Here is a 21,146-nt window from a genome sequence, read left to right on the forward strand (position 1 = left end):
AGTAATTATATTTATGAGAGAATGTAATAATTTAATAATAATAATGATAATGATCAGGGGAAGAAGAAGAAGAGGGCGCCAGGACCACCGGCACCGCCTTAATATATGCATAGTCAACACGAGCGGCGGCGCCACTCCAATAAAGCTTACATCAAAGAATCCCATTAAGGCACAATATTATCATTTCTGAGAACACTAAAACCTCCCTATCACGTCGCTTAGCATTTTACTAAAATTATCAAAACACCTTCCCGTGCCGGGAATCGAACCCGGGCCTCGCGGGTGAGAGCCGCGTATCCTAGCCACTAGACCACACGGGACTTATTGATACAGGGTGCCAGAAAGTGTCAAATTCCGCCACACTCAATGCTCGCCACCTTCTTAACCCGTAAGGGCCGACGATACCCCCCGCGTCTACCCCCCCCACAGCCGCATTAATCGTCTTAAAATCAACTCTTGCAGAATGACCTGGAAGCAATTTTAGCTGTTAGTATACATATAAATACATCAGCATGTGAACTATTTTTGCTTAGCTCCCCCTGGTTACTTCAGGATAATCGCCGGTAGTTAAAGCTTGGGAGTAAATAAAAACCAAAACAACGGCGCTTTCTTTAATAACGATAACGGAGGGGATTCTGCAATTAATTTTTCTGATTGTATTTCAGTTTTCATTTAAGTTTCCAACAAGTATTAAGAGCCATCAAATAAATTAGTAGCATCAACATTGCCAAAAGAGCTAATGAAAACAGTAATCCAATTTTGTTTGAGTAATGGAATAATTCAATAATTCGGCAGGGAGGCAGAGTTGCATCACACACACACACACACACACACACACACACACACACACACACACACACACACACAGACACACGAGAACGAGATCTTTCCACATTCCAACCCTCTGTTTGATCTCTCTACCAGCAGCCTCCCAGCCACACACACACACACACACACACCCCACCGCCCACAGCCACCACGCACCCTCACCACCACCATGCACCTGCCGTCTGTCTGTGTGTGGTGGAGGTCAGTCAAGCCGCCAGACGCCCGAGGAATGGTGAGGCTGAGGGTTGAGCGGCAAGGCTATCAACGGGTCTTGAATACGAACACCAAAGATCAAGGAAACTATTGCAGAATCGCCATGAAAGGAGAGAAATAGTGAATGAACCAATGCAAGGAAGAGTGGATAGGTTATGAGGGAGGCTTGAAAAGGAACACAAATATAAAGCAAGATAACCAGAATTTCCATGAAGAAAGAAAATAGAGAATAAGCGAATGGAACCCAAGAAATTATTTGACGTTATAAAATGGAAATGTAGGAAATATCACCATTATTAATAACAATAATAGAAGAATAAAATAATGATGATAATAACTAACAAGAAAACTGGAATCCCAAAAGAACAAAATAGGGAAACCAAGGAATATATTTAATGTTTTAAAATGAAAACTAAGGAATGATAATAATAATGATAAAAAAATAAGTAATAATAATAAAAATAATAGAATATCCAAAAAAAGAGAGAAATAGGGAATAAACGAATGAGAAGAAGAAAAGGAACATTAGCGTTTTGAAATGAAAATGTTGGAAATATCGCCAGCACAAAAAATAATAATAATAATAAAAGAAAAAATATTAATGGTAACAAACGGATCTCACGTCGGTACTTAAATTACGAAACAAAAAACAAGTCGAATAAAAGTTAGGAAAGATATTTTTGGCTTTTACTGAAGTTCATTGCTGCGAAGTTGAAATGCTTGCTGGACCGCTGTGGGGGAAGAGGAAGGAAGGGAGGGAGGGAGGGAGAGGAGAGACAGGAGAGGGGGTACGGAGGAATGGGAAAGAGGGGAGAGAGAGGGATAGGGGGAGAGGTAAGGAAGGATGGAAGGAGAGAGGGAAGGAGAGAGAGAGAGAGAGAGAGAGAGAGAGAGAGAGAGAGAGAGAGAGAGAGAGAGAGAGAGAGAGAGAGAAAGGAAAGGAAAGACGGAAGAAAGAAGGAAAGGAAGGAAAGAAGGAAGGATCGGGAGAGATAAGGAAGGAAGGAAGGAGGGAGGGAGGAAAGGGAAGGAAGGAAGGAGAGGAAGAGGTAAGGAAGAAGGAAGAGACGGAGGGTTAGACAGACAGACAGACACAGACGAAAGGAAGACAGGAAGACAGACAGATACAGACAGGTAAGAACGGAAGAGACGGACAGGAAAACATGCTAGAAAGACAGACAGACACACACAGGGAGGGAGGGAGGGATGTGAAGGAAGGGAGAGAGAGAGAGGGGGGAGATGTAAAAAGGGAAAGAGGGAGGGAAGGAGGAAAGGGGAGAGGGAAAGGAGGGAAGAAAGGGGAGAGAGGGAGAGTAGGAGGGGGAGGTTTAAGGAAGGAGGGAGAGACGAAGGGTTAGAGGGAGGGAACACAAAGGAACACAAAGGAAGAACAAACAACAGCAGACCTGCTGGTTCTTACGAGGCTGTTTGTGACAAGCTACACTAACTATCTAATCAAAGGTGGAAGATGAAGGACACCAAAGGCGAAGGCTCCTCCCCACCCCCCCAATCCCTCCAGCCAAAGCTGGCAGGAAAGGAAAAAGAACCATGCAGCATGGAAAAACTGCATGGAAATTATGTAGGAAAGAGGAAAGAACTACCATTACTGCTACCACAAACCGGATGATAAAAGCGGACAAGGACACCAGTATTCGAAAGAACTTAACGTTATTACGACAATGAGTAATATCTTAGTTGCTGGTTGGATTCAAAATACTTGTCTAATCTATTCTTGAAGGCCGTAACTGTTGTACTATCAACATCACAGGGTAAAGAGAGGAGGGAGGGATGTGACGGAAGGGAGACAGAGAGGGGGAGAGATAAGAAGGGAAGGAGGGAGGGAAGGAGGAAAGGGGAGAGGGAAAGGGGGGAAAAAAGGGGAGAACGGGAGAGTGGAAGGGGAGGAGGATTAGAGGGAAGGAGGGAGGGATGTGAAGGAAGGGAGACAGAGAGGGGGAGAGGTAAGAAGGAAAGAAGGGAGGGAAGGAGGGAGGGAGGAAGAAAGGTGAGACAAGGAAGAAAAGAGTGTGACAGGGAAGGAAAACGATGCGGGAAGGAGAGGTTTCAGGCAAAGGAGGAGGAGGAGAAGGAGGAGGAGGAGGAGGAGGAAGAAGAAGAACTGCGGCAAGGAGAACTTTCAGGAACCGGCAAGACAAGAGAGAGATAAAGAGAACAGATACTTCGGAAATGAAAAAAAGAAGTAGAGAATTCGGGGGACGGGAAGAATTAAGTAGAGGAGAAAAAAGGAAGGAAGGAAGCCACAGAGGAAGGAAGAGAGAGAAATAAAGAAAAATAGGGAGAAAAGGAAGGAAAGAAGAAGAAAGGGAGAGAAAGGAGAAAATAGGAAGAAAGAAAAAAGAAAAAGAAAGAAAGGAAGAACAAAAGAAAGAAATGGCAGAAAAAAGAAGGAAAGAGAAAGAAAGAACGAAAGAAAGAAAGAAAATAGAAAATAGAAAAAAGAAAAGAAAAAATAGAAAGAAAAAAAGAAAAAGAGAGAAAGAAAGAACAAAAGAAAGGGAAGAAAAAGAAGGAAAGAGAAGGAAAGAAAGAAAGAAAAAAGAAAAAGAAAGGAAGGAAAAGAGAAATTAAGCAAAAGATAAACAAAACAAAAAAGACAGAGAGGAAAGAAAGGAGAGGAAGGAAGGAGGGAGGAAAATAAAAACATAAAAACAAAGAAAATAAGAAGAAAAGATGAACTACCTGATAAAAGGAGATAAAAAAAAAATAAAAGACAAACAAACATAAAAAAACAGAGTAACAGACAGACAGACAGACAGACACAAAGGGAGAAGGAAGATGAACCGACCAGTGTGAAGGAAAACAGGAATAGACAGCAAACAGGATAAATGAGACAGGCAGACGGAGAACAAAGATGAATAGGCTATATCAGGATGAACGAGAGAATGGCGAGCAGGCAGGTGGGCGAGGAAGACAGACAGACAGACAGACAGACAAGGAAGACAGATAGACAGACAGACAGGCAAAGGAACAGACAGGGATATAAAGGAAAAGAGCAATAGGGAAGAAGACAGGGGAGGAAGGGAGATAGACAGACAGGTGATAGGAATAGACAGACACAGACGAAAGGAAGACAGGCAGACAAACAGATACAGACAGGTAAGAACGGACAGGAAAACAAGCTAGATAGACAGACAGACAGGCAGACAGACAGGCAAGGAAGACAGAAATAAAAGAACAAGCGAACAGACACAGATCCAGACTAACATAAAGACAGACAGACAGACAGACAGGAAACGAAGAAAAAGACGAAAGCAAGCAGGCAACGAAGGAAAACAGACAGACAGACAGAGGGAAGGACAAAAAAAGACGAAAGCAAGCAGGCAAGGAAGGAAAACAGACAGACAGAAACACAGACAACAGACAAACACGCGGACAAAAAAAACGGAAAGAAATACAGGAAGGAAAAAAAATACAGACACAGACAGAGAAACAGAGATGAACAAAAAAAGACGGAAATAACCAGACAGTGCAGAGAAACGGACACAGAGACAGAGAGACAGACAGACAGACGGACGGAAAAAAAATAAACGGACACTTGCAAACACACACACACACACACACACACACACACACACACACACACACACACACACACACACACACACACACACACACACACACAAGCAAGCAAACATACATACATACATACACCCAGACAGACAGACAGACGGAAAAGAAAAGGAAGAAGGAAAAGTCTGTGCAGTTTATACGTAAGAGAGGCACCAATACCCACGACAGCCGCCGCACTGTGTCCAACCCTCGATCCATCATTAGTACGTGAGATGCTACCCAAGGCAACGCTCCCCTTGAACCCTTCCTCCTTCCCCCATATCCTCCCTTTACCCCCCTTCCCCTTTTCGCCTCTTCGCCCCTTTGTAGTTGTGGTGGTGGTGGTGGTGGAGCAAGAGCAACAATGGGAGAAACAGTAGTAATGAGACAGTAGTAGTAGTAGTAGTAGTAGTAGTAGTAGTATTTTTTACAGCAAAGGAGACAGCACAAGGGCACAAAAGAAAGGAAATAATAAAAAAAAAGCCCGCTACTCGCTGCTCCTGTAAAGAATCCGAAGAGGTGGCCGAAAGAGCAGTCGATTACGTGAGAAGTAGTAGTAGTAGTAGTAGTAGTAGTAGTAGTAGTAGTAGTAGTAGTAGTAGTAGTAGTAGTAGAAAGAGTAGTTTTTGTATCATTATCATCTGTCTGCTCATCCAAAACACCTACACAAAATCCTCGCCACAAAACAATAAAAAATAACTCAAGCTTTTTTACTGAACACTGGACTTCTTAGTCTTACCCGATGTCCTCCATGTCCGGGCCCTGCGAACCCCTCCTCTCACTCCCCCAGCGGCACGGGATCTGCGGGGCGAAGGAGAGGAAGTGTGAGTCAAGATGAGGCGTGTGTCAGTGAGAGGAGGGAGGGAGGGAGTGGCGCTACGCAAAAATGTAGGCACGGGAGAATATCGTACAGGGGGGACACGTCTGATTACTTGTGGCCCATTCCGGGAAAAGTTAGTATTGGTGCACTGGATTCCGCTGGCCAGGGTGAACATTTAATTAACTGTTGATGCTGTGAGGGGGGGAGAACGGGAGGATAATCGTGGAGTGGTTGGAAGCTTCGTATACACGTTCCGAACCACATAGCGACTGTTTCACGACGCGATTCATTTAACATGCCACACACCGCCATAAAGTTAGCGTTGAATAAGAGAAGTCGGTCGTAAAAGCTCACTGAGACTTTTTATATATATTTCTTTTTCATATAAAGCAAAAACTTGATGTCGGAATTAGAAATAGATGGTTATCAGATGTTTCAAAAATACTCAACAGTGGAGGACTAGACTCGAGTGCTTCAGTATTTGTTCCCAGACTCAGCGAACCATAAAAACGCTATACCTTCAAATCAGGCCTAACCTAACCTAACCTAACCTAACCTAAATCACTCTTCTTTCACACGGAAGCTTCACACCAAGATTCCGGTAGCTGCTATTAAGTCAAAGCAAGATATTCCTTAATTAACTCAAAAATTATTATAGCCTACCCACATAATGATACAGTTCACGCCACAGCTGACAGAGGTATTAAGGAAAAGGTTGGGAGAGAAAAGGCAAAGGGAAGTGAACAGAAGAAGAAGGAAGAGGAAGAGAAGGGAAGAAGAGAGATGTGGAATATAAGGAGAACGGAGAGGGGAGAAGTAAGGAGGTATTAAGGAAAAGGTTCGAAGACAAGAAGAAAAGGGGAATTGAAAAGGTAAAGGAAGAAAGAAGGAAGAGGAAGAGAAAGAAAGGTAAGGAGAGAAGTAGAATATCAGGAGAACGAAGACAGTAAAGATAAGAAAGTATTAAGGAAAAGGTTGGAAGAAAAGAAAAAAAGGGGAAAGGGAAAAGGGGAAGAAAGAAAGAAGGAAGAGGAAGAGAGGGAAAGGTAATTAGAGAAATGGAATATTAGGAGAACGGAGACATTAAAGGCAAGGAGCTATTAAGGAAAAGGTTGAAAGAAAAGAAAAAAGGGAAAGGGGAAAAGGGGAAGAAAGAAAGAAGAGGAAGAGAAGGAAAGGTAAGAAGTGGAATATTAGGAGAACGAAGATAGTGAAGGTAAGGAGGCTGAAAGAAAAGAAAAAAGGGGAAAGGGGAAAAAGGGAAGAAAAGGGAGAGATGAGTGAAAGGGCTCCAGCCATGCATGTGTGACGCTGTGACTCGACAACACACAACTCAAACTGACTCGTAAATCACCGCGACTCGCCTCGCCTCGCTTGTCCTCCGGCCTGGCTGACATCATGGCTGCCAACGAGTCGTACAGGTGAGGTCAAGTCAAGGACATATGCTAAGCTGCGCGTGGCCTCGGTGCTCATCTCCGTGTCACTGGCCCTCAGAACGCTAGGTCGTATTCGCAAAATCAATGTCTTCCGTTCCATTGTGCTTTAATGCTAAGTCTATATATACCAAGTCAAGTCATACGCAGGTTTGTGGGAGGAGACACGGCCGAGGCGTGGTTTATGCGTGACACTGCTTGGAGCCAAACTAGAGAATGTAGAAACAGGGACTGAGAGAAAACGAAGAAAGGTGGACTAATTTAAATCAATCACTTCGACATGCCCTCCCTCACACCCCACACCGCCGTTTGTAGGCATTGGAATTACAGTCACGCAATAGCACAATAAAAAGACATATTTTTTCGTCAGTGGCTTGCCTGAACGCACTGTGAAAGAAGGCGAGAATGCGCATCCCCTGAACTGGCGGGTATTTTTTTTTTAGCTTCAAGTGACGTCATCCCGCTGCTCCGCCCCAAAACCGCCTCCTGCGCGCACCGGTCGCAGTTTTTAGGCAGAGTGACTTGACTTGGTATATACAGACTAAGCTTTAATGTTCCACGCAAATTGTGCACGCGCTGTTTTCTTTACCCGATATACAAACAGAACAATATCACACAAAGACAATGAACACAGCTTAGTGGGAATGACTACATCGCTAAACAGTTCATTTTGCGACTATCAGCACCCGAATGTTACCGAGTTCCCCCGCTATAGAATAACAGACACAACAGAAAACGGGGTAAAACAAGCACGAAGGACATAACTATTTCCACATATACATTCACTACAATAACAGAAACAAATATGAAGGAAAAAGAAAAAGAGGGCAGGGTGATGGATGAACGCACAAAATGAATGGGGGGAAAAAAACGAAACAGCACGAAAAAGCATAACAAAACCATATATACTAGAAGAACGCAGAAAATGTATGGAGAGAAAAAATAAACGAAACAGCACCAACAAGCATAACAAAAACATATATACACGTTTGTACACAGGAGAAAATAAAGGAAAAATTAATATATACTGTTTATCGGGACGAGGTTAGAAGTCCACAATCTGAAATATGATAAGAAATAATCACTGACGGGAGATTTTACGTGGTCCTCCTCGTCCTCCTCGTCCTCCTCCTCCTCCTCCAGGGCTTTTTTGTTCTTCCTTTCCCTGCCACCCATAATTTGTTGGAGAGGCGAGGGTCATCCGGTCCAGTGATAGCAAAGGAGAGGGGAAGAGGAAGAAGGAAAGAGGAGAGGAAGGAGAGAATCGGAAGGAGAGAAGAGAAAATCGGAAAGTAAGAGGGCGGGATAGGGAGGACAAAGAGGAATTCAGGCGAGAAGGAAGGGGGAGTGAATAAGGGAAGAAGGATGAGGAAGAAGAGGAAAGGAGAAAAGAGGTAGATGAAAGAAGAGAGAATAGAGATGTTAGGAGAATGAAGACAAGGGAGAGTAAAGAGGAATTAAGGAAAAAGTTGGAAGACAAGAAGAAAGGGAAAAGTGAAGAGGGGAGGAATGGAAAGGAAAGGAGGAAGAGATGGGAAGAGAAGGAAGAGAAAGGGAATACAAGGGAAACAAGGAAGAAAAAGATACGGAGATTTAAGGAAAACGATGAAAGACAAGAATAAAGGAGGAAACGAAGACAAAAAGGAGGAAAAGGGAAACGAAGAGAGGGGAGAGATAAGGAGAAGAGAGAAACTGAATGTAAGGAGACGAGGATAGGGAAACAAAAAAGTAAGAAGAAAAAATGAAGGAGAGAGAGGAAGAAAGGGGAACGAAAAGGGAAGAAAGGAAATATAGTAAAGAGGAAGAAGGAAGAGAAAGTTAATGAAGAGGAGAAAGGTTGGAGGACAAGAAAGGAGGGAAGAGGGAAGGAAGAGAAAGAGAAGAAGGGGAAGTGAGATAAAGAGAAGAGAATGATGAAATGTAAGAGGAACGAGGATACGGAAGATTAAGAAAAAAGGTGAACAGAGAAAGAAGGAATATGGAAGAGAGAGAGAGAGAGAGAGAGAGAGAGAGAGAGAGAGAGAGAGAGAGAGAGAGAGAGAGAGAGAGAGAGAGAGAGAGAGAGAGAGAGAGAGAGAGAGAGAGAGAGAGAGAGAGCATGAGAGAGGAAGAGAGAGAGAGAGAGAGAGAGAGAGAGAGAGAGAGAGAGAGAGAGAGAGAGAGAGAGAGAGAGAGAGAGAGAGAGAGAGAGAGAGAGAGAGAGAGAGAGAGAGAGAGAGAGAGAGAGAGAGAGAGAGAGAGAGAGAGAGAGAGAGAGAGAGAGAGAGAGAGAGAGAGAGAGAATGTGTGGAAAACGAGGGAGGAAAAGATTGAAAGATAAGAAAAAAGAGGAAAGAGAGAGAGAGAGAGAGAGAGAGAGAGAGAGAGAGAGAGAGAGAGAGAGAGAGAGAGAGAGAGAGAGAGAGAGAGAGAGAGGGAAGGAAAGAGAGGAAGGGAAAGAGAAGAGAAACGAGAATATAAGAGAAACAAGGAAGGGAAAGGATAGAAGGCAGGGAAAGGTTGGAAGACTAGACAGAGAGAAAGGAAGAGAAGAACAGGGGAAGGGGGATAGAGGGAAGGAAAGAGAGGAAGGGAAAGAGAAGAGAAACGAGAATATAAGAGAAACAAGGAAGGTAAAGGATAGAAGGCAGGGAAAGGTTGGAAGACAAGACAGAGAGAAAGGAAGAGAAGAACAGGGGAAGGGGGATAGAGGGAAGGAAAGAGAGGAAGGGAAAGAGAAATGGGAATATGAGAATCAAGGAGGGGAAAGGTTAGAAGGCAGGGAAAGGATAAGAGAGGAAGAGGAGAGAGGGGAAGAAGGGGGGCGGGTAAAGGTTAGTGGTGGAGTTCTGGGAAGCGCCGAGGTTGCCCACTGACCGTTACACATGCAGGAGGCTCGTTAGTGTGAATCTTTTTTTTTTTTTTTTTTTTTTTGGGGGGGGGGCTTAATTAAACAGATTAAACAGATAAACGAGAATTAACAGGACTTTAGAGACACATTATAGAGGCAGATGTTGAGAGATAGTTATAAATAGATAGAGAAAGAAATGAGAGCTGAAGATAGATAGAGAGATAGATAGATAGATAGATAGAGATAGATATACACATACAAACAGAAAACGAAGGAAAAAATAAAGAAAGAAAGAGAGAAGATGAAGAAAGAAAGAGCGATAGGAGAAAAACAAAGAAAGAAAGTGAAGAAAGGGAGAGTGAAAGGAGAAAAAGAAAGAAAGAAAGTGAAGAAAGAAAGAGTGAGAGGAGAAAAACAAAGAAAGAAAGTGAAGAAAGAAAGAGTGAGAGGAGAAAAACAAAGAAAGAAAGTGAAGAAAGAAAGAGTGAGAGGAGAAAAACAAAGAAAGTGAAGAAAGAAAGAGTGAAAGGAGAAAAACAAAGAAAGAAAGTGAAGAAAGAAAGAGTGAAAGGAGAAAAACAAAGAAAGAAAGTGAAGAAAGAAAGAGTGAAAGGAGAAAAATAAAGAAAGTGAAGAAAGAAAGAATGAAAGGAGAAAAATAAAGAAAGTGAAGAAAGGAAGAGTGAAAGGAGAAAATTAAAGAAAGTGAAGAAAGGAAGAATGAAAGGAGAAAAATAAAGAAAGTGAAGAAAGGGAGAGTGAAAGGAGAAAAATAAAAACTAACTACCATATTTAACTCATTATTCTCACCTGTATATATTCAACGCATACAAAAAAAAAAAAAATCAGTTTGCATATACCTCATAACGCAAAAATAAGAAAAGAACCAGCGTGACAGTTCTTGACCCATGGCGCTCAACATAACATAACAGCAATACCTCGCGTCATGCCAGAACCACGAGGGGATGATACTGCACTGTGGAACCCAAGCTATACGGCGTACTGAGTGATGGCATACGTAGTTATCTGCCTTAGTCCCCCCTCGCGGTATTGGCAACGATGACTTTCCCTCCCCACACATTTGATATCCCTCCCCATTCCTCCTCCATTACACTCTCATACCCTTATACCCTTACAGCTTTCCCTCCTTACCTCCCTTCCCTACACTCTCCCTTTCCTTCCCTTTGAACTCCTGTATCCTCCCTCCTTACCCTCCCTTCTTTGCACTCTCCCTTTCCTTCCCTTTGAACTCTTGCATCCTCCCTCCTCCTTACTCTCCCTTCCTCTCTCGGCTAACTCTTCCTCCTTTTCCCCCTAATTCGTGTCTCCCTTTCTCCTCCCTATACCTGTTACTGCCTACACTCCCTCCCATACCTAGGCTCCACTCACACAGCTCTTCTGGACAGAGTGGAGGCAAAGGCTCTTCGTCTCATCAGCTCTCCTCCTCATACTGATAGTCTTCTACCTCTTAAATTCCGCCGCAATGTTGCCTCTCTTTCTATCTTCTATCGATATTTCCACGCTGACTGCTCTTCTGAACTTGCTAACTGCATGCCTCCCCCCCTCCCGCGGCCCCGCTGCACTCGACTTTCTACTCATGCTCATCCCTTTACTGTCCAAACCTTTATGTAAGAGTTAACCAGCATCTTCACTCTTTCATCCCTCACGCTGGTAAACTCTGGAACAATCTTCCTTCATCTGTATTTCCTCCTGCCTACGACTTGAACTCTTTCAAGAGGAGGGTATCAGGACACCTCTCCTCCCGAAACTGACCTATCTTTCGGCCACCCTTTGGATTCTTTTTAGAGCAGCGAGTAGCGGCTTTTTTTATCAATGTTTACTTTTTGGTGCCCTTGAGCTGGCTCCTTTGCTGTAAAAAAAAAAAAAAAAAATACCTTCTAATATTTCCTCTCCCCCTACTTTTTGAACCCCCTTTCCCATACATCCCCACCCATTTCCTCGTATACCTAATCTCCCTTTATACCCCATCCACCCCATTCCTTCTAATGTTTCCTCTCCCCCTACTTTTTGAAGCCCCCTTTCCCATACACACCCCCATCATTTCCTCGTATACCTAATCTCCCTTTATAGCCCACCTACCACCCCATTCCCTTTAAAGTTTCCTCTCCCTCTACTTTCCCATACATACCCCACCCACTTCCTCTCTCACACACATAACCTCCCTCTATTACCCATCCTCTAACCGCCCATCCCTTCTTCCCCCCCACGCAGCCCTCCTCCCTTCCGTCACAGCCCTTCGTACTCACTAATCATCCTTCTCCCCCCCGCCCCTACTTTGATCCCCAGTTGACACCCCCTCCCAGCATTGTTTCAGCAGCGGCGGCGATTAACGAAACAGCAAAAGCAACAGCCACCATCAACATCCAACCCAGCACGGCGATACATAAGCAGGCAAGGGATGGGCTGTCGTTACGTCTTGTCCCGCCATCGCTCTTCGCTGCCCCTGCCTGGTCAGTTGCGCCGCTAGAGGGGAGGAGTCACTAACATTTATTTCAGTTACCCCTTTCTCTCCTCCTTTCCTTTCCTCTCCTCTCTTCCCATCTTCATTTCCCTCTGTCTTGTCATCCAACCTTTTCATCCCTCTTTTCTTCTTATCCTCATCCCTCTCTCAACCTCACACACACCTCTCTCTCTCTCCCTCCTCCTTACCTCTCCTCTCCTCTCTTCCCCTCTTCATTTCCCTCTGTCTTGTCATCCAACCTTTTTCATCCCTCTTTTCTCCTTATCTTCATCCCTCTCTCTCTCTCTCTTCTTTCTTTCATTCTTCACTTCCCTCTCTTCTGTTCTCATCTTCTTCCTTCCATAATCCTATACATCGATGTGCATGGTGAAGTGTAGTGTGTTTTTCATTTATCATGTTTAGTCATTCTGCCTAACCTAACCTAACTTTACCAATCTAACAAAGCTAAAGATAACCTAACCTGACCTAACATCTAATCTAACCTAACTTAATTTAATCTATCTAAGCAAACTAAAGATAACCTAGCCAGACCTAACATCCAACCTAACCTAACTTAACCAATCTAACCAAACTATATATAACCTAGCCAGACCTAACATCCAACCTAACCTAACTTAACCAATCTAACCAAACTATATATAACCTAGCCAGACCTAACATCCAACCTAACCTAACTTAACCAATCTAACCAAACTATATATAACCTAGCCAGACCTAACATCCAACCTAACCTAACTTAACCAATCTAACCAAACTATATATAACCTAGCATGACCTAACCCAAATCTAACCTAACCTAACTTAACCAGTCTAACCAAGCTAAAGATAACCTACCTAACTTAATCTAAATCTAATGTCATCTTGTCAGGCACTAATGTATATAAGATCATGCAGACGTAAATGTAAGGAATGTGAGGCCCTGTTCACACTGTGCCGACTCTGAGTCACGACAACCCTGCAACTTTTAGGCCCCCTTCAAACTGTGCCGACTCTGAGTCACGACAACCCTGCAACTTTTAGGCCCCCTTCAAACTGTGCCGACTCTGAGTCACGACAACCCTGCAACTTTTAGGCCCCCTTCAAACTGTGCCGACTCTGGGTCACGACAACCCAGCGACTTTTAGGCCCCCTTCAAACTGTGCCGACTCAGCATCCGGCGATACCACCAACACCAGTACTATTGTAAATCTCGAGCATGCATTGCCTAATTTTGAAATAACAACCGATGAAGTCCTTAAAGCTCTCCATTCACTTAAAACAAATAAAAGTCCTGGACCTGACAAAGTATATCCAACTCTGCTGAAAGAAACAAAGAGCGAAATACTCTCCTCCCTCACAACCGTATTCAATATGTCCTTGCGACAAGGCATCGTCCCTTCAGATTGGAAAAAGGCTAACGTGACACCGATTTTCAAGAAAGGAGACAAAAAAGTACCAGGTAATTACAGGCCCATTAGTCTAACTTCGGTTGTAGGTAAGCTACTTGAGGGCATAATTAGAGACAAAATTGTGAATTACCTTGAAACCCACTCATTGATTGGGGACTCACAACATGGCTTCCGAAACAAAAGATCCTGCCTATCAAACCTATTAACCTTTTATAACGACCTCTTCACTGTTTATGACGTAACCAAATCACTGGACGTAGTCTATCTTGATTTCCAGAAAGCGTTTGATAAAGTCCCGCATCATAAATTACTTTACAAATTAAAGCAAATAGGTATTGACGGTCAAGTAAACCAATGGATCGCGAATTGGTTGAGCAACAGACAACAAAGAGTAGTGATTGACGGATTTAACTCAGAGTGGGCGCCTGTCACTAGTGGCGTCCCTCAGGGCTCGGTCCTTGGCCCAGTGCTCTTCATTATTTACATCAACGACGTGGATGTTGGATTCAATAACCGCATTAGTAAATTTGCAGACGACACAAAGATTGGCAACTCGGTTCTCACTGACGAAGACAGGCAAAGCCACCAAGAGGATTTGCACAAAATTTCAGCTTGGTCGGATAGATGGGAGATGCCCTTTAACGTAGACAAGTGCCAGGTCCTTCAAGTTGGAACGAGGAATAAGAAGTTCGAATACGAAATGCGCGGCGTTAAACTCAAAAGCGTTCAATGCGTCAAAGACTTGGGGGTCAAAATCGCGTCAAACCTCAAATTCTCACAGCAATGCATCGATGCAGCAAATAAAGCGAACAGAATGTTGGGCTTCATTAAAAGAAACTTTGTATTCAAGAATAAAGATGTAATACTCCCGCTCTACAACAGTTTAGTCAGACCCCACTTTGAATATGCGGTACAGTTTTGGTCTCCCCACCATGCAAAGGATATTGCTAAATTAGAAGGTGTTCAGCGTCGGGCAACGAAAATGATCCTTTCCTTGCGCAACAAATCCTACGAAGAAAGGCTTTCTACCCTTAACATGTTCTCTCTTGAGAAACGTCGCCTCCGAGGAAAACTGATCGAATGTTTTAAAATACTTAATGGTTTCACGAATGTAGACAGATCAACATTGTTTATGATCGATGACACTTTGCGCACGAGGAACAATGGCGTAAAACTCAGATGTAGACAAGTAAATTCAGACTGCACCAAATTTTTCTTCACCAACGTTGTAGTGCGAGAATGGAATAAGCTTCCACCGTCAGTGGTCCAGTGTAACACGATTGACTCCTTCAAAAATAAGCTCGACCGTCACTTCCTTCAACTTAATATCAACTAGAGTAGAAATGCAACGTTTTGGAGTCTTCTGATTAATGTAAAATCACTTAGGTTTAAGGACAGACCACCAAGTCTGGACCATGGGGTCTGTGTGGTCTGATTTTCTATGTAAATCTATGTAGATCGTTTCTAGACCTCTTTCCGACCATGTGCGACCCTTTCACAACAAAATTTCACACTCAAGGCCTCGTGTACGGAAAGCCCTGCAGACAGTCCGCCGATTCTGGAGCCCGACGTCTCTGATTGGCTGTCCAGCGGTGGGTTTGTGATTGGTTGTCTCTTGCTGCCTGACGTTGGGCGCCCCAGGATCGGCGGACTGTCTATCTGGAGAGCCTTCCTCCCTCGTGCACCCTGAGTCGCTGGGTTGTCGTTGTTTACTCAAGCTCTGTATGGTGCCACCGGATGTGTAGACGAGGTAGGTTGTTGTTGTTAGCCTTGAGAGAGTGGCGTCATTCAGAGTTTGTGCTTCGACACTTACATTCTTTATATTTGCATCTACATAAGGTTGTTGTTGTTAGCCTTGAGGGAGAGTGGCGCCATTCAGAGTTTGTGCTTCGACACTTACATTCTTTATATTTACATCTACATGAGGTTGTTGTTGTTTTCCTTGAGGGAGAGTGGTGCCATTCAGAGCTTGTGCTTCGACACTACATCTACATAATCTACTATATAAAGGGTGACTCACGTCCGTCTGTATGTCCTTTATAGACGCCCAAACGGTGATAGCTACAGACATAGGCTTTATATTATGTTTTTGAAGCGTACTTTGCTCCCGAGTAGTCGTGGCACATAATATTACGACATTAATATACAATTTTTTTAAGTTATTTAATAAAAAAAACTATCAAAAATGATCCAAACATTGGAACCATCGGCGTTTTATGCCGGTGAGGAGCATGACTACTGTGATAGTTGTGATGACTAAATAAATAAATGCTGGAAATTAACAAAGATAAACAAACGCTGAAAATAAACAGAGAATTGGTGAATAAATAAATAAATAGATAGATAAATTAATAGATAAATAGAAAAAACAACAATAATATGCAATAACGGTAATGATAATAATAATAGCTGAACAAATAACTGAAAAATAAATAAATAAATGCTGGAAATACATAGAGATAGACAAACGCTGAAAATAAACAGAGAAATAGTGAATAAATAAATAAATAGATAAATTAATAGATAAATAGAAAAACAACAATAATATGCAATAACGGTAATGATAATATAGATAGATGAACAAATAGCTGAGAAATAAATAAATAAATGCTGGAAATAAACAGAAAAAGGATAAATGAATAAATAAACACAGATAAAAAATAGATACATAGAGAAAAAAAGCATGAAAGTAGAGGAAACACAACCACGGGCAGACAAACACCACTACCCTTATGAAAACAAACAGAGGAAGGAAAATTCAAAAGACACTCCTTAGGCTTGAGAGAGAGCGAGCTTCGTATTTCCCGCCGTGCCCATCATGTCTCACCCCTCCTCTCCCCCTTCCCCCTCGTCACCTCCCCCCCCACCTCCCCACCCCAAGGTAACAACAGCCTCCAAGCAGCAGCGATTGTGGTTCTAGGAATGACAGCCAGCCACCACGGTCATTAGCTGGTTTTTTTTTTTCTTTGTTTATTCACAGCGGTCTCTCTCTCTCTCTCTCTCTCTCAATGTTTTTTTATTAGTATTTACGCCACAATCATTTTAACTAACAGCATCGCGGGTAGAATAAGAACAAGTGTTAACAGCACAAAAACTGTGATAGATCGGCGTCGCATGACCCTCCAACACCACCCAACAATTCATTTTCTGCAACTAGGGGTCTGAATGGAAAATGCTGAAAAGTAAAGATGGTACCACTATAAACACTTGTCTGCGCCACAACGGGCTGGGGCCGACCATCAGGCCCTACTATGAAGGCCTACCGGCGCCACAGACCACCACGTAAAAATAAAAAAAATGATGATGCAATGTTGTAGGGTTCATCGGGGCTAACAAACGATACAATGTCATGTCTACAATGCATGGGTAAACCAGGAAAACAACTTGAAGAGAACAACAGCAAGAAGATGGACAATCTGTTGATCGGGGGCTGTGACGCCGATAAAAAAATATATATATAATAAAATGTAATAATCCTCGTTCTATCTTGACACAGGACCATATATCGACCTTTTTTATCTTTCAGCTAACGGAGTTTTTTTTTCAGAGGTTTCATATCGACCTATTTTATTGACTTTAATGGTACTTTTTTATCTTTCTTGCTACGTGGGTTTGTTTGTTTGTTTGTTTGTTTGTAGGCTGTTGCTCACATCCACCGCTCAAGACAAAGGGTGCAGACGAAGGAGAGCAAAGAAAGAAAGGAAGAAAGAAATGAAAAAAAATAATAGGACCAAAGATATTCATAAAGAGAGAAGATGAAGGCAAATGAAAGCGAAGAAAGAAAGAAAAAAGAAAGAAAAGGAAAAAGAAAAAAATAAATAAAAAGACCCACAATATTCATGAGGAGGGAAGCTGAAGACGAACGAAAGCAAAAAAAACAAACAAAGAAAAAGACAAAAAGAAAAGAAGAAAGAAATTAAAAAAAGCATAAAAAAGTCACCAACGATATTCATAATTAGAGCAAACGCGTGGACCACAATGAAAACACGAACTAAACATTATAAAACTTTTCTCTCTGTAATATCCGGCCTGTTAAAAGTTTGGGGAGAGAGAGAGAGAGAGAGAGAGAGAGAGAGAGAGAGAGAGAGAGAGAGAGAGAGAGAGAGAGAGAGAGAGAGAGGGGAGGTGTTAATGGAAAACCCGTGAAGTTAATTAATACGCTTTAAGAGACACGATAGAGACATCAATACGAAGCAAGGGGCGTTAAGGGGGGGGGAGGGGGTGGTGGTGGTGGTTGTGGTGTTGATTATAGTGGTGGTGGTGGTGGTTATGGTGGTGGTGGTGGTGGTGTCGCTATCAATGTCATTATTGTCCATACTTTGAAATTAAATAAAAACCTAAGTGGTAATATTCTTCTCTCTATTTCTGTCTATCTATCTATCTACCCATCTCTTTATCTGTATATCTCTACTACGCCCATCTTTTTAAAGTGGTGTCTGTCTGTCTGTCTGTCTGTCTGTCTGTCGTAGTAGTAGTAGTAGTAGTAGTAGTAGTAGTAGTAGTAGTAGAGACAGAAGTAGTAGAAGTAGTAGTAGTAGTAGTAGTAATAGAGACAGAAGGAGTAGTAGTAGTTGTAGTAGTAGACACAACAGTAGTAGTATCATCAACAGCAGCAGCACCCAATCCTTCAACCTCAAAACTCCCTCCCATTACCCATTAAATAACAGGGACGTGGATGAGGCACCACCTTCACACCCGCCTATGACAGCTGGCACTTGGCACCCTTCAACGAGGAGGAGGAGGAGGAGGAGGAAGGTAAGGGTGGGGAAGATAGGGTGTGAAGAAGATGGGGCAGGTATCATGAGGCAATGCATGTATAGGGGACGATAGAAACAGAGAGGGAAGAGAAAGACGATGATGATAGGGAAGAGAAAGGGAGAGAGAAGACGTATGAGGAGGAGGAGAAGGAGAAGGAGGAAAGAAGGGGGAGAGGGGATGAAAAGTATGAGGAAGGAATAGTGAATGAAGTTAATATGAATTCAGAATATAAGGAAAGAAAAGAGAGAAAGAAAACGAAGTCATTATAGAGCAAAATAAGAAGAGAAAGACTGTAGAAGAGAGAGAGAGAGAGAGAGAGAGAGAGAGAGAGAGAGAGAGAGAGAGAGAGAGAGAGAGAGAGAGAGAGAGAGAGAGAGAGAGAGAGAGAGAGAGAGAGAGAGAGAGGTAAAGGGAGAGAGGTGAGAAAAGAGATGGAGGGGAAGGAGGAAAAAGAAGCACAAACTGTAATGGAGGGAGGAAACAGCATGAGAGAGAGAGAGAGAGAGAGAGAGAGAGAGAGAGAGAGAGAGAGAGAGAGAGAGAGAGAGAGACTCGAAGTGCAGTAATGGAAGTAAGGGAAAGGATATGAACGATGTGGGGGAAGGGAAAGGCGTAATGGAGGAGGAGGAGGAGGAGGAGGATGGGAGGGAAGAGGGAGAGAGGGAAGAGCTGTATGATGGAGGAGGGAAAAGAGGGTATGAAGGGGATTGAGGAGGATGGAAAGGGGAGCAGAACCTACGTGTAGCGAGAGGAGAGGAAAAGAGAAGAAGGAAGAGAGGGAGGAGGGAAAGGAAAGAGGAAGAGACTGAGAAGGAGGGGGAAGAGAATACGTAATAGAGAAGGAGGAAGAAAAGGGGGTAAAGAAGGAGGAGGAGGATGGTGGAACAAGGAAATAGGGGAGGGGAGCCAACTGGGTAAAGGAGGAATATGCGTGGGAGACAGAAGGGGAAAGGAGAGAGAAAAGAGAGAGGGGGAGAGAGGGGAGATAGAGGAAAACAGCAAAGTAAAAGAGAAAGAGAAAGAAGAAAGGAATATGAAGAAAGACGAAACACGAGAATGACAAAACAAAACAGAGAAGAGAAAAGGAAAAAAAATATGAGTAGCCTGTATATGAGAGAGAGGGAACAGGGAGAGGAGGGAAAAGAAAGGGGAGGAAAAGGAGGGGAAAAAGAAGGAAGAGAGGCATGAATGTGATAAAGAAAGGAGGAAGATGAAGGGTTAGGGTGAAGGAGGAAAAAAACGAGAGTATAGGAGAGAGGGAAAAGGGAGAGGAGGGAAAAGGGAATGGAGACAAGGAGGAGGAGGGGAGAGAGGCATCAACGTAAAGTAAAAAAAAAGTAAAGAAAGGGAGGAAGTTTAGTGGGAGGAGGGAGGAGAGGAGGAATGGAGGGGGAAGGAAAAGGTGAAGGTGGAAAAGGGGGAGGTAGAAAAGGGAGGGGGGAAAGGGGACAAGGAGGAGGAGGGGAGAGAGGCATGCATGTAATAGAAAAGGGGAGGAAGTTTAGTGAGAGGGGGGAGGGGAGGAGGAAAGGAGGGGGGAGGAAAGGGGGAGGTAGAAGAGGGGAGGTAGAAAAGGGAGGGGGGAGAGGGATAGGGGGAGGGGGAGGGGGAGGGGAGGGGGTGCCATGAGTGTTGTGGCGCCTCATAAACTTCATCTTATCGGCGTGTGAATTTCGCAGTGCCAACAACAGGCTCATCGTCACCCCACGTCTGTTTTATGCCCCCCCCCCCCCTCTCTCTCTCTCTCTCTCTCTCGGGCGTTCCTCTTAATTCCTTTCTTCCATCTGTTTATCTTTTTTTTTTCTGTTTTTTCCCGATTTTTCTTCCGTTTATCGTTTATCGTATCCCTGTCTCGTCGCTCTTCTCTCTCTCTCTCTCTCTCTCTCTCTCTCTCTGGCGTTCCTCTTAATTCCTTTCTTCCATCTGTTTATCTTTTTTTTCCTGTTTTTTTTCCGATTTTTCTTCTTTCGTTTATCGTTTATCGTATCTCTCTCTCTCTCTCTCTCTCTCTCTCTCTCTCTCTCTCTAACACAACCATTTATTAGTATCATTATTACTTTTTCAGGCACTTTAAAACACACATACATATTTCACGAGCACTCATCAACATCATCATGAGCCTTCGTGAATACATAAACAAAACTGCTACGTGTTCAGCCTTTTTAACGGACTCACAAATACACACACAGCACAACAACAACACCAGCGATGACACTATGCATAGCCTCAAGCAATACTTATAATACAAAATACATAAGAGCCTAATAATAATAGCAATAACAAAACAAATGAGAGAGAAAGTTAATCATCACAATGTTCTATTAGTGTGATGTGACTTTCAACCTCAGGAACGAAAAAAAAAAAGGAAAAAGAGAGGAAAAAGGAACGGCTTAAATTGAGCTGAAAAATTGTGTGTGGAGGAGGAGGAGGAGGAGGAGGAGGAGCAGGAAGAGGAGGTGGAGGGAAAACAAAACAAAATATGATATCAAGAAGAGGATGTGGAGGAGGAGGAAAACAGAGGAGGAGGAGGAGGATATTGCGAGGGAAGATAAACGAAGGTGGAGGTGGAGGAGGAAGAATAAAAGCAGGCAGAGAAAGACGAGAGAAAGAGACAAAAAGAAAAAGAAAAGGATGTAGCAGGTGGAGGAGGAGGATTAATAAAAGGGGGTAAAAAGAAAAACGTGGAGGAGAAAAACGATGAAGAATGAGGAAAAGGAAGAAAGAAGAGATAAACGAAGAAGAGGAGGAAGAGGAGAAAGAGGACGACTGAGATGACTGAGGAAGACGACGAGGAGGAGGAGAATGAAAAGAGGAGAAGGAGGAA

General features: G+C 43.2%; 1 non-coding gene across 1 annotated transcript; it reads right to left on the bottom strand.

Annotated features, from left to right (window-relative positions):
* Positions 1–248: 248 nt before the first annotated feature.
* Trnae-cuc (transfer RNA glutamic acid (anticodon CUC)) lies at positions 249–320 on the bottom strand. Its single transcript has one exon. It is a non-coding gene; the product is annotated as a tRNA-Glu (tRNA).
* Between the last annotated feature and the right edge of the window lie 20,826 nt (positions 321–21,146).

Source organism: Eriocheir sinensis, chromosome 4, assembly GCF_024679095.1.
Source record: "Eriocheir sinensis breed Jianghai 21 chromosome 4, ASM2467909v1, whole genome shotgun sequence".
NCBI classification, from domain to species: Eukaryota; Metazoa; Arthropoda; class Malacostraca; order Decapoda; family Varunidae; genus Eriocheir; species Eriocheir sinensis.